Source organism: Entelurus aequoreus, linkage group LG05, assembly GCF_033978785.1.
Source record: "Entelurus aequoreus isolate RoL-2023_Sb linkage group LG05, RoL_Eaeq_v1.1, whole genome shotgun sequence".
In the NCBI taxonomy this organism is placed as follows: Eukaryota; Metazoa; Chordata; class Actinopteri; order Syngnathiformes; family Syngnathidae; genus Entelurus; species Entelurus aequoreus.
This window is the reverse complement of record NC_084735.1, coordinates 58,775,340-58,787,660: the sequence shown is the minus strand read 5'-3', so window position 1 is coordinate 58,787,660 and position 12,321 is coordinate 58,775,340. Positions and strand designations below refer to the sequence as shown.

The 12,321-nt window shown below is 37.8% G+C and overlaps 1 long non-coding RNA gene across 1 annotated transcript in view; it reads left to right on the top strand.

The window, feature by feature from the left end:
- The first annotated feature begins 1,308 nt into the window (after positions 1-1,308).
- Positions 1,309-12,321, top strand: part of LOC133650798 (uncharacterized) — a 105,675-nt gene continuing 94,662 nt past the window's right edge. The window contains exon 1 of the long non-coding RNA XR_009826299.1: positions 1,309-4,011. This is a non-coding gene — a long non-coding RNA (uncharacterized LOC133650798). The remainder of the gene's footprint in view (positions 4,012-12,321) is intronic.

The window sequence follows — 12,321 nt, the reverse complement described above, 5'->3', positions numbered from 1 at the left end:
TGATTTTCAGTGTTATATATTTTTGTGGTTTTTAGTGTAGAATATTATGTTTTTTTTAAATTCCCAAGGCACATTACTTAATGTGTGCGAAAAGTGAGAGGCGTGTTGACGTTACAAAAGTACACATTGTCCTTCCTTCACCCGTGTGCCAGTATCTGTCCTGCCTTGGCGGAAGTCCGGTTCTTCTGACTCCACCCACTTTCAGCAGATTGGGCAAGACTCTCAATAACTGCCTGAGTGCGTCAGCAGCACTTTTTCTACACGTCTTCAACAAACACAGCGTATTTATTGTCGTCTCTACGGTTACTAACTGTTTGAATTACACCTGCCAAACATCTCACTGCTTGGCCAACATCTATTTATTGCAATGTTAGTTCATCTTATCACTTTGTTTACACGCAGTCAGATAACTGAGTTTTTTTGTCGCCTGAAAACACTTCTGACCAAAGTCATGCCAAAAAATTTAAATATACATAATAACTTTCTGTGTGGAGTTTGCATGTTCTCCCTGTGACTGCATGGGTTCCCTCCGGGTACTCCGGCTTCCTCCCACCTCCAAAGACATGCACCTGGGGATAGGTTGATTGGCAACACTAAATTGGCCCTAGTGATAAGGTGGCGACTTGTCCAGGGTGTACCCCGCCTTCTGCCCGAATGCAGCTGAGATAGGCTCCAGCACCCCCCGCAAGCCCAAAAAGGGACAAGCGGTAGAAAATGAATGGATGGAACTAATTATATATAAATAAATAATGGACACTTTGTCGGCCAATACAAATGGTGGTTAATTTTCTTGAAAGGTTTCTACTACAATTTGAACCTAAATTTAATTAGATGCATGTTTTGGAGTACTACGAACACATGGTAAACAAATTGTTCAATAATTATTGGTTTTGTGCAATGTAACAAAATGAAGTACATGTCAAACTACTTCCTTAACGTAAATGACCGTCATAACCACAACACCAGGGGGTGCTCCACTAACCACGTTAAACCCAGATTCCGAACTAACAAAGGTCTTAACTCATTCTCTTTCTATGCCACATCAATGTGGAATGCGCTCCCAACAGGTATAAAAGAAAGGGCATCTCTATCCTCCTTCAAAACCGCTATAAAAGTTCACCTCCAGGCAGCTACAACCCTAAACAAACACCCTCCCCGGATTGCTAATAATCAAATGTAAACAATCAAATGCAGATTCTTTTTCTTATGCCTTCTGATCTCTCTCTCTCTCTCTCTCTCTCTCTCTATGTCCACTACTTGATGTCCATATCCCCACCCCCCCACCCCACCCCCCCTCCACACTCCTGATTGTAAATAATGTAAATAATTCAATGTGATTATCTTGTGTGATGACTGTATTATGATGATAGTATATATGATAGTATATATCTGTATCATGAATCAATTTAAGTGGACCCCGACTTAAACAAGTTGAAAAACTTATTCGGGTGTTACCATTTAGTGGTCAATTGTACGGAATATGTACTTCACTGTGCAACCTACTAATAAAAGTCTCAATCAATCAAAAAAAACCAAATGAATTGTATTTCTCATAGCAAGACATTCATTTGATGATTTAATTTATTTTTTTGTTTACTAACTCGACCTCTGCCACAAAAGGCATACGTGTATGCTTATCAATCATTATATTGTTATTATCATGACACCAATGTTATTATTATTGCACCAACTTTACTATCAGTACACCGACACTATTACCATTATATTATCCTTATCATGACATCAACATTATCAATACACCAACATTATTATTATCGATACACCATCCTCTCGAGGTCATGGGGGCTGGAGCCAATCCCAGCTGCACATGGGCATAAGGCGGGGTACACCCAGGACAAGTCGCCACCTCATCGCAGGGCCAACACAGATAGACAGACAACATTCACACTCACATTCACACACCAATTTAGTGTTGCCAATCAACCTATCCCCAAAGCCGGAGTACCCGGAGGGAACCCACGTCAATATTAATACATTTTTGAACACCTTATCATCACACTATCATTCTCATTACAGCAACTTTATCATTACATTACACAGTTGTTACCATTATCATCACACCAACATTATCATTAGGCCAACATTATTAGAATTGCACCATCATTATCATTACATCTTTACCATAAAGGGTATTAAATGGTTTGAAAAAGTTGTAAACACGATTAAACAGTGTAAATATTATTAGTATTAGGGCTGTGAATCTCTGGGTGTCCCACGATTCGATTCAATATCGATTCTTGGGTCACGATTCGATTCAAAATCGATTTTTTTTTTTAATTCAACACGATTCTCGATTCAAAAACGATTTTTTCCCGATTCAAAAGGATTCTCTATTCATTCAATAAATAGGATTTCAGCAGGATCTACCCCAGTCTGCTGACATGCAAGCAGAGTAGTAGATTTTTGTAAAAAGCTTTTATAATTGTAAAGGACAATGTTTTATCAACTGATTGCAATAATGTACATTTGTTTTAACTATTAAATGAACCAAAAATATGACTTATTTGATCTTTGTGAAAATATTGGACACAGTGTGTTGTCAAGCTTATGAGATGCGATGCAAGTGTAAGCCACTGTGACACTATTGATCATTTATTTTAATTTTTTTTAAATGTCTAATGATAATGTCAATGAGGGATTTTTAATCACTGCTATGTTGAAATTGTAACTAATATGGATACTGTTGTTGATAATATTCATTTTTGTTTCACTACTTTTGGTTTGTTCTGTGTCGTGTTTGTGTCTCCTCTCAATTGCTCTGTTTATTGCAGTTCTGAGTGTTGCTGGGTCGGGTTTGGTTTTGGAATTGGATTGCATTGTTATGGTATTGCTGTGTATTGTTTTGTTGGATTGATTAATTTAAAAAAAAAAAAAAAAAAATGTAATAATCAAAATAAAAAAATAAAAAATCGATTTTTAAAAAAATGAGAATCGATTCTGAATCGCACAACGTGAGAATCGCGATTCGAATTCGAATCAATTTTTCCCCAAACTCCTAATTAGTATTAAACACACTTTAAATGTATTAAACGTGTACATGTTACATTGTGTGAGGAAGGCTCTAAAAAGTGGTCTTAAACTCAATTTAGGTTTATTTAAATTATATTTAAACACAAAATATAAAATAAATAAAATAATTAAGAATGAATATTAATATAATATTATTTGAATTATTATTGTTACTAATTTAATAACATTATAATACAACAGATATTAGATGTATAAGACAACAGGAGTCGCTATGAGACTGCAGACTACATTAGGCTACATTAGTTCCTTACTTTTGTTTTACTCCGCCAGGTACGCATCACTTTGATTTATTTTGTTGGAGATAGACATTTATACGTATCTTGTCGCAAATGTTTCTCTGCTTGCATCAAGCCCGGTCCATGTCCCACCTCCGAGAGCCATATATGGTCTCCTGCTGGCCCCACTATGGACTGGACTCTCACTATAATGTTAGATCCACTATGGACTGGACTCTCACAATATTATGCTAGATCCACTCGACGTCCATTGCATGTGGGATCTGAGCCGAGGATGTCCTTGTGGCTTGTGCAGCCTTTTGAGACACTCGTGATTTAGGGCTATATAAGTAAACATTGATTGATTGATTGATATACCCCACTGTGATTGGTAGATTAGTTCAGCTCTGCACACAACACTGTAAAGGGCCACTTTTAAAACTCGCAGGCCGCACTAACATTCAACTTTCTCATTAAGGTGGGGGCCGCAAAATATCGTCTTGCGTGCCACAAATGGTCCCCGGCCCGTGAGTTTGGGACCTATGCTCTAAAGTTGAGTCTGTTTTCCAGCAGGTGAAGAAAGTGGTCTAAGGTTTTTGCTGCAAACCAAGCTCCTGCAGCACCAACACTAACTACAGTAACTACAGTGGAGTTGAAGAAGGACCTTTGAGGTGTTTGAGGACAGAAAGATGGAAGAGCAGAACATCATGGAAATTCTTTCTGGAGATCATCTTGTCTGCTGGAAGTGAGTACTTTTGTCATCCTCTACATGTTAGCATGCATGCTACAGTTTGTATCAGGATACATTTTGGCATTGGTCTTATTCAGTATTGCCAATACTGATAACCAACTGATATTGATCATTTATTTCATTTGTTGATGATTATCAAACGACAATAATTTCAGGCAAATAAGACATATAAAACATAATTTTTTTTCTCAAATAACTTAGTTGTCAACCATACTGTATATAAATACAACAATACAAGACAGTATTACAAATATTTATTGTTTGGGCAAAATAAATGTAAATCAATAATGCAAAATAAAAATTTATTTTGGATCTTATTATAATCCTTCAAAGTCTTCCTGTGTCCAAAAACTTTTTTTCGACTCAGTTGAAGTGCATACGGGATTGAAGGAACTTTATTGTTGTACACATAAGACACATAAGATGACAATACTTTAGTACCACAGGTCCCAGATATAGCCCAACGATTACCACAAGAACTGTTATGTACATGATAATATGTACATTATATCTAAATATATTGTATGTAAATGTTACATATATGTTATATTTTATATTGCTACTATGGTACATTTTTAGTCTACTTTATACCTGCATTATCCTTTCCATCCTTACCTTTCAATCCTTTGTAACTGAGCTACTGTGTGGAACAAGTTTCCTTGTGGATCAATAAAGTTTGTCTAAGTCTAATTAAGTAGAATAAACAGAGTTAGTTATGAATAGCATAGGTTAACAGGGAGATAGAAAATAGAAAATAGAATAGACTGTGTGCCTTTACTGCAAATAGAATGTAAAAACAATGACAGCAAACAGAATGTCAATCAATCAATCAAAGTTTATTTATATAGCCCTTAATCACAAGTGTCTCAAAGGGCTGCACAAGCCACAACGACATCCTTGGCTCAGATCCCACATCAGGGCAAGAAAAAAGTAAACCCAATGGGATACAATGAGACACCTTGGAGGGGACCGCCAATGTGCCCCCCCACCCCCCGACCCCGGGCGACCGGTGCAATAGACGTGGAATGGATCTAGTTAATACTGTGCCAATAAATGCCCAGTTCAGCACAGCTGGGCCTTGTGTGCAAGTTTCTAAACAATATTACAATATATAAATATCACAGTATGAACAACACAACAAAAAATACACACATATTTGTGAAAATAAACATAGGTGATAGTTAGATAGTTAGCAAAGTAATTCAAATAAATAACTCAAAAAGTTATGGGCACATTATGATAAAACTTTAAGGAAATGTCAGAAAGGGGTTACGAGCTTCACCTTCTGTGCATTTTTATGCTTGTGGTCCCACCCCCACCCGTAGAGACAAACATAGTGTATGACTGACAAGAGGGTTCACTCTATTTATTTGATTCCGCTAAAGATAGCTCACAAGGTTATGGATACATCTTTATTAAACGTTCAGGAAATGTCAGGGAGCGGATAAGGAACAAGTGATTATAATTTGGGACTGATCTGGATCACCGTCTAGACCCAGGACTTTTTTGTTAACTTACTGGGAGATAAAGCCTGGTGGAGGTCTGCTCTCTCCGGGGGCTTTTCTAGTTGTATTATTATTGTTATTATTAATATCCTTTTTATGAATTATTATCAAAGCCAAACACTCGCTACCTCCCCAGTAGAAGCTCCCTGTGTAATTACAGTATGTCAATTGTTAGCTTTACAACATTCTAGTATCCCACAACTACTTAATGTCAGGACTGGGTCTATGGCGTGGTTTGTTCTCCCAGAAGGCAATGGAAAGTTGGCGCGTGCAAGACGTGAATTTAAATACATTTTTAATTCTAACTCAAAAAAAGTACAAACAAAAGGCGCTCACAGTGGAGGTACAAAACGACTATGAAAACAAAACACTAGCACAAAGGCAGAACTAGGACATAAAACAAACTTGCAAACTAAGGCTTGAATAAAGAAAACTTACTTGGAACCAGAACAGGACATGAAAAAGAACAGCATGGATCATGAGCGTGAACAGAGTGGCAGGAGTGAATGTGATGTCGCAAGGACGAACAACAGAAACAGAAAAGCTTATATAGTGACATGATCAGTGAAAACAGGTGCGTGACTCTAACCGTGAACAGGTGCGTGACATGACAATGTGAACCAGGTGAAACTAATGGTTGCTATGGTGACAAATAAAAGTGCACAAAAAGTCCAAAACCAAATCCGAACATGACTAAAACAAAACATAATCACAGACATGACACTTAAGTTCCCTTCTGGGTTTTGTTGTTCCGTGAGCGCTTCACTTCAAACGGCAGCACAGATGGACAGAATTTAACAGAAGCTAGTGAATGGAGATTAACATATTTCTCCTTCACCAGTGAAACAAAGCCTAGATTTCATTTCAAAGACCGGTGCAGGTGTTTACAGGATAATTAAGGGGTCGGAATGAAAAAGTTTGATCGGACTGAACTGAAAATTAATGTTTGGGCTTCAATCCTCACATTCTTTACAGATGAACAGTAGATTGTTCTGCCAGGGAAACTTAATCTTGAACCCCTTTTGTTTATTTTTGTGTACACCTGCAACAAAACACGGTGTACGCAGCACAGAGACTTTTGGGACTGGACTGAGAGGAATGGACTGCTCCTGAACATTAGTAAGACCAACGAGATGGTCATTGATAGAGTAAGACATCGTCCAGGTTTATAAATATATTGGTGTGCATATGGACAACAACCTGGAGTGGTCCGTAAACACAGAGGCACTCTCTTAGAAGAGCCAGAACAGGCTTTTCTTCTTACGGAGGCTCAGGTCTTTTAATGTTTGCACACAGATGCTGTCTGTGGTTGGTAGCATCCTGACTTTTGGAGATGTGGTGGCAACATTACAGTAAGAGACACTAGACGACTGGACAGGCTGATGAAGAGAGTGTTGGACATGCTGGACACTTAAATTGAAAATTGAAGGAGGGACAAGCTGCAAGCCGTATGGGAGAATATTAATCACGCCTTCCATTGCATCCTGGCAGACCAGAGCAGCAGCCGAAGCGGGGGGCTCATTTCTCTGCGCTCTGGACTCAACGATACAGGAGTTCCTTTGTCTCAACAGCCATTAGGATGTTTAATAGAAATTGGAACAGCAAAGGCCACTGATCATCATTGAGACTCCATTGAGTCCAGACGTATCTATTTTTTATTCTGTGTATTTTAGACAGAACCAGTGTCCTATTATCTTTAATTTAGTCTGGTTTTATTGTTTGTATTCTGTGTATAATATGTACGTCTTTTGTTATGTGTGCTACGAGAGGTACTTGAGTTTCCCCAAGGGAATTGTTAATCTATCTATCTATCTATCTATCTATCTATCTATCTATCTATCTATCTATCTATCTATCTATCTATCTATCTATCTATCTATCTATCTATCTATCTATCTATCTATCTATCTATCTATCTATCTATCTATCTATCTATCTATCTATCCATCTATCATATTAATTTAACATTAAACAATAGAAGTAAGGGAACTTGTCACACTTAAGAACAAATAAGCCACCCTAAGAGTGCTCTGAAGCACTCGTAGATTTTGTTCTTACCTACGAACAAATCCCAGCTGAGAAAACATTGGTGAATACAAAAATCTCCTTAAAAACTTCGTAAGTGGGTCTAGAACAAAATTTGTTCTTAAGAACGGTTGCTGAATGGGGCCCAATGTCTTTAAGAGGTGAGCCTTTAGTGTGAGATAATTGTCCCCCTCTGGTGGATGTGCAAAGATGTTAACCACTCTGGTCACAGTAGAACTCCCAAGGGAGGAAACACCACAATAGAACTTTGTGTCGTCCTCGGTAATTCCACCAAACGCGAACTGTGCTTCAGCCTGGGCAAACCGTGCAGTCGCGGAAGATTCCCAGAGCTCGGGCAGCTTCAGTGACACCGCATTCGCTGTCATGGTTGATCGAATTCACTGAATGCGTTCAGTGAAGTGTTGGGGTCACCAGTGTTGTCCATCCATGCATCCATTTTCTACCGCTTGTGCCTCTCGGGGTCACGGGGTGCTGGAGCCTATTCCAGCTTCATTGACAAAAACAAGAAAGTTTGATCATATTACGCCTATACTGGCTCACCTGCACTGGCTTCCTGTGCACTTAAGATGCGACTTTAAGGTTTTACTACTTACGTATAAAATACTACACGGTTTAGCTCCAGCCTATCTCGCCGATTGTATTGTACCATATGTCCCGACAAGAAATCTGCGTTCAAAGAACTCCGGCTTATTAGTGATTCCCAGAGCCAAAAAAAAGTCTGCGGGCTATAGAGCGTTTTCTATTCGGGCTCCAATACTATGGAATGCCCTCCCGGTAACAGTTAGAGATGCTACCTCAGTAGAAGCATTTAAGTCCCATCTTAAAACTCATTTGTATAATCTAGCCTTTAAATAGACCCCCCTTTTTTTAGACCAGTTGATCTGTCGTTTCTTTTCTTCTCTCCTCTTCTCCCCTGTCCCTTGCGAGGGGGAGTTGCATAGGTCCGGTGGCCATGGATGAAGTGCTGGCTGTCCAGAGTCGGGACCCCGGGTGGACCACTAGCCCGTGCATCGGTTGGGGACATCTCTGCGCTGCTGACCCGTCTCCGCTCGGGATGGTTTCCTGTTGGCCCCGCTGTGGACTGGACTCCCGCTGGTGTGTTGGATCCACTGTGGACTGGACTTTCACAATGTTATGTCAGACCCACTCGACATCCATTGCTTTCAGTCTCCCCTAGAGCGGGGGGGGGGGGGGGGGGGGGGGGTTACCCACATATGCGGTCCTCTCCAAGGTTTCTCATAGTCATTCACCGACGTCCCACTGGGGTGAGTTTTTCCCTGCCCGTATGTGGGCTCTGTACCGAGGATGTCGTTGTGGCTTGTACAGCCCTTTGAGACACTTGTGATTTAGGGCTATATAAATAAACATTGATTGATTGATTGATTGATTGATTCGGGTGTAAGGCGGGGTTCACCCTGGACAAGTCGCCCCCTCATCACAGGGCCAACACAGATAGACAGACAATATTCACAGTCACATTCACACACTAGGGACCATTTAGTGTTTCCAATCAACCTATCCCCAGGTGCATGTCTTTGGAGGTGGGAGGAAGACGGATGGAGGTTAATTTATGTCTTCATTATTGAAGGTTTTTTTGACACTGAGTTTATGTAACTGAATTTTTTGCGTTTAAATTTTCTGAACTGAGTTCTTTTACATCAGGGGACGGCGTGGCGAAGTTGGTAGAGTGGCCGTGCCAGCAATCGGAGGGTTGCTGGTTACTGGGGTTCAATCCCCACCTTCTACCATCCTAGTCACGTCCGTTGTGTCCTTGGGCAAGACACTTCACCCTTGCTCCTGATGGGTGCTGGTTAGCGCCTTGCAAGGCAGCTTCCGCCATCAGTGTGTGAATGTGTGTGTGAATGGGTGAATGTGGAAATACTGTCAAAGTGCTTTGGTACCTTGAAGGTAGAAAAGCGCTATACAAGTATAACCCATTTATTTATTATCAAATTATGCTGACAATTTCATTGAAAACAAATCTGTTAGCAAAATGCATGTTTAAAAAGAAATCAGCGTAGGAAAATTCAGTGTTGAAAATTTCAGTATCAAAAAATTCAGTGTAAAAAAATTTTGCGCTGAAAAAAAGCAAAACTCACATCCAGTGAATTAAGACTGAAGCAATCGATCCTGTCCCAGAACCAGACGATGAGGTGTCAAGTTTGAAGTCACGTATTTATACACACACATATATGTATACATATAAATATATATATATATATATATATATATATATATATATATATATATATATATATATATATATATATATATATATATATATATATATATATATATATATACATATATATATACATATATACATATATATATATATATATATATATATATATATATATATATATATATATATATATATATATATATATATATATATATATATATATATATATATATATATATTTACAGTACAGGCCAAAAGTTTGGACACAACTTCTCCTCATTCAATGTGTTTTCTTTATTTTCATGACTATTTACATTGTAGATTGTCACTGAAGGCATCAAAACTTTGAATGAACACATGTGGGGTTATGTACGTAACAAAAAAAGGTTAAATAGCTGAAAACATGTTTTATATTCTGCTTCTGCAAAATAGCCACCCTTTGCTCTGATTACTGTTTTGCACACACTTGGCATTCTCTCGATGAGCTTCAAGAGGTAGTCACCTTAAATGGTTTTCATTTCACAGGTGTGCTTGAAGCTCATCGAGAGAATGCCAAGAGTGTGCAAAACAGTAATCAGAGCAAAGGGTGGCTATTGTGAAGAAACTAGAATATAAAACGTGTTTTCAGTTATTTCACCTTTTTTTGTTAAGTACATAACCCCACATGTGTTCATTCATAGTTGTGATGCCTTCAGTGACAATCACAATGTAAATAGTCATGAAAATAAAGAAAATGCATTGAATGAGAAGAAAGTGTGTCCAAACTTTTGGCCTGTACTGTATATATATATATATATATATATATATACGTATATAAAGTTTGGACACTTTCTTCTCATTCTCTTCATGTATCTATCCATCCATTTTCTAACGTTTGGGGTACCGGGGGTGCTGGAGCCTATCTCAGCTGCAGTATATATACATACATATATATATATATATATATATATATATATATATATATATATATATATATATATATATATATATATATATATATATATATATATATATATATATATATATATATATATTATATATATATATATATATATATATATATATATATATATATATAATATATATATATATATATACACACATATATATATATATATATATATATATATATATATATATATATATATATATATATATATATATATATATATATTATATATATATATATATATATATATATATATATATATATATATATATATATATTATAGGTTATCCTTGTATAGCGACATTCACCCATTCACACATATATTCACACACTGATGGCGGGAGCTGCCATGCAACGCCCTAACCACTACCCATCAAGATCAAGGGTGAAAAAATGTCTTGCTCAAGGACACAATAGACGTGACTAGGATGGCAAAAGCCGGGGATCGACCAGGAACTCTCAAGTTGCTCACAGGGCCACTCTAGCAACCGAGCCACGCCATCCCCAACAGCGTCAAACAGCATAACACAGGCAGTTAACTGAGCTACCTGGGCATAATACAATATAATTGACATTTCAATGTGGCCGGCTGGATGTTTCCAAACTATAGAAATTATTCCATTTCCAATGTTTAAAATCTGCACTTTTGAGTGACATACGAAGAAGCTCTGCAGACCGGGTACGAACAGAGTGGGGCAGAGTGTATGGCCTGCGATTGAGATAGGACTTGAACCAGTTAAGAACAGAACCGGATATTCCCACCCAGTTTTCTAACCTCTGTATTAAAATAGTATGATCTACTGGTCAGGCGGATATGATTTGTCAACTTATCAGAGGTGTTTCAGTGCTCCCCCTTAAGCCCGATTGGAAAGTATCAACCATATTGTTAAACAGGAGAAAGTCACTAAGCTGTTGGTATACAACTTTTTCTAGGACTTTTCCCAAAAAATGTCAGGTTTGATATAGGCCAGTAGTTGTTCAGTACTGTTGAATCAAGACTACTCTTCTTTAAAGTAGCTGTAGAGACCTTCACTTCATTAATTGTTTGTGTATTTGGTATACACTTTATAGTCACCATATGGCTATGTGGCAGGAAAAAAGAAGAAGTAACTTTAGTGGTTACAATTCACAGTTAAAAAAGACAAAGCGGATACAATCACTGTCATAGTCTTCAGAAAGTGCAGAAGCAGCAACAACAACAATAACAACAACAGTGAGTGATTTAAGACAGCACTGCAAATATCTGCACCCTCAGAAAGGTACAGTAGTACATCAGATACACACTATACATATTCAAGTACACAGAAGTATTTGACTTTGTGACGCAGCCGTGGTTAGAAAAAATTATGATTTATTAGGAAGAGAAAGCACTTGTAAAAACATAAACAATATTACCTACTAATAGCCAGTTTGATGGTTACACTCATGTTACCTTCATCCCATCATCACCTTCACCATTTTTTCTTTTACCAACTTCACATCTTCTCCTTCATTTGTCTGTTGAAGCATATGCTTGTTTTCCATCATGCTTCCTTTTAATTGATCCAATATTCATCTTTATTGACCCAACATTCATATCAAAGCAGCTCACACACTTAAAGATGTTTCCATTTTTTATT